Source organism: Cetorhinus maximus, chromosome 23 (genome assembly GCF_964194155.1).
Source record: "Cetorhinus maximus chromosome 23, sCetMax3.hap1.1, whole genome shotgun sequence".
NCBI classification, from domain to species: domain Eukaryota; kingdom Metazoa; phylum Chordata; class Chondrichthyes; order Lamniformes; family Cetorhinidae; genus Cetorhinus; species Cetorhinus maximus.
Window position 1 is genome coordinate 45,256,820 of NC_135901.1, and position 2,445 is coordinate 45,259,264.

General features: G+C 43.3%; 1 non-coding gene across 1 annotated transcript; it reads right to left on the reverse strand.

Annotated features, from left to right (window-relative positions):
- Positions 1-266: 266 nt before the first annotated feature.
- On the reverse strand, positions 267-338 carry trnae-cuc (transfer RNA glutamic acid (anticodon CUC)). The gene has a single exon. It is a non-coding gene; the product is annotated as a tRNA-Glu (tRNA).
- Positions 339-2,445: the final 2,107 nt, after the last annotated feature.

Consider the following 2,445-nt stretch of genomic DNA (forward strand, 5'->3'; position numbering starts at 1 on the left):
ATTTATGCCAGTGCAAACAGTAGGCAGCAAAATTCGTACTTCTCCCACCCATATTTCGCCTCACACCAACATTTCTATAGTCAGTGCTTTGCAACCAACCTCTTATCCTCTTCCTTCATTCCCTCACTCCACTTGATCCAAGTGTGATGTTTTCCAGCTCTTGAGGTGAAATGTATAGCCCTCACTTTTCTGATTCTGGTGGAGCTTTTAGACGTTTCCAATCGATGAGTGAACACCACTCGTTCAAAAAACGAAATAACTCAACATTCCCTGACCGTGAATCGAACCCGGGCCGCGGCGGTGAGAGCGCCGAATCCTAACCACTAGACCATCAGGGAAGCTAGACTAATATTTTTCGATTTGGCTTATCTACGCTGCTTTTGCCTATTGTTTTTCAGTTCAGATCTCTTTCACCACAAAACTGCCTGTTTAGGTTCAAGATAAACGACTTCGTCAGCCAATGAAAACAACGGTTGCTGTCAGCTGGAACATGAAATTGACAGTGAGGTGAAATAGCCCCACAAGCTGCACTTGTGTATACTTCAATTTCCAAAACCCTCCACCCTATTCGCTGTTGGCCCAATGGAAGCGCCAATCCCGAGTCACTGGACATCAGGGAAACTACCAATAAGGCTTGACATTTGGATTCTGGAGGCAACTTTTGACATTTTCTTTTTCATTCCCGATCTCTTTCACCAGAGGAAACTTTCTCCGACCAACTGGTCTGTTTGGGTTGAACACAAGAGACTTCTTCACCAATGAGAAGAACCATTGCTGTGAGCGGGAACATGAAATCGATACTTTCCTCCTTTAAGACATTTCTTATAACCTCCCCATTTGAACGAGCTTTTAGTCATCTGACCGAATATGAGGCTCGGCGTCACAGTTTGTAATATAATGATCCTGACGACGCCTTGTGACGTTTCAACAGGTTAAAGGCGCTTTATAAACATAAGTTGCTGTTGTTGTAGGATAAATATAGAAAGGGCCAATCTCCTGTTTTATCTTTCACGCTGATACTTCTCTCTGCGACATTTTAACATGTATTCATACAACTAATGTGAATCATGTTTGCGACGTTAAAAACGTTTTCACCCCCTCAGGGAGATGAATCACATTGACAATCACAGAGGAACAGACACAGAGATATACACCGAGAGTGACAGAGGCCGAAGGAGAGACACACACCCAGAAAGCAAGGATGTCACCAACTTGGCTCAATGTTTGTTCCATTTCCGAAAGCAAAATTCCTGAATGCGGACAAATGAATTGAAATCAGAAAATAACGGCGTATTTGGATGGGTTTCCTTCAAATTAACTGATAATTAATTTGGTTAAAAAGAAAAATGGTGAAAACTTTACTCAGCAGGATTCCAGCCCTTGTGTTCATATTCACAACAAACGTAAATTATCCAACTTTCACTCACACTCGAATAAACAAACCTTGAAAATGCTCTTGCCAGGTTTCAAACCGCAGCTCCATCACATGTGAAGCGAATGTGACCCCACTCGCCTCTATAAACCCTGCGCTGTAAAGATCCCAATGGAATGTTAAACGGTGACGTCATGCAGCAGCACTTCGGGTCTTTGTTTTGAAGAAATGGAATTCGGCTGTTCTCATTAGGAATGCTGGAGACAGACTGATCAACAATGTCATCATCAAATGGCACAGCGCAGTAAGAGGCCCTTACATGCATCGTGTCTATGTCTGTTTTCTACAAAGAGTTTCATAATTAATGACAATTTCCTTCGCTTTCTCCTTAGCTTTGTTTTTTTTTTCACTTTCAAGCCATTGCACAGTTCCCATTTGGAAACTCGGAGTTAAGAAAACCGATATTGAAATCTTAATTTGGTTCCTCACTTGAGCAAATACGTCAGACTTGCTCCAAACACTGACGTTTGCAGTGCTTAACATTGGTCAGAAGAACAAGGAAATATAATTTTCAGGCTAACTTGGATTTTTTTTTAATTCATTCTCGCGATGTGGGCGTAATGGTAATGTGTTTGGACGCTGCTGTCTCAGGAACCTTGGTGAATTCCTGCAGTGCATCTTGTAGAGGGTACACGCTTCTGCTACTGTGCATTGGTGCTGAAGGGGGCGAATGTGGATGTGGTCTCTGTCAGATGGACTGTTTTTCCTTGCCCAGCTTCTTCAGTGTTGCGGGAGCTGCACTCACGCAGACAAGTGTGGAGTATTCCACCACACTCCTAACTTATGCCTTGTGGATGGCAGACAGGCTTTGGGAGTCAGGAGGTGACTTACTCGTTGCACGATTCCTAGCGTCTGACCTGCTCTTGTAGCAACAGTGTTTATATGGCTAGTCCAGTTCAGTTCCTGATCAATGGTAACCCCCAGGATGTTGATAGTGAGGGATTCAGTGATGGTAATGCTTTTGAACATCAAGGGACGATGGTTGGATTCTCTCGTGTTGGAGATGGTCATTG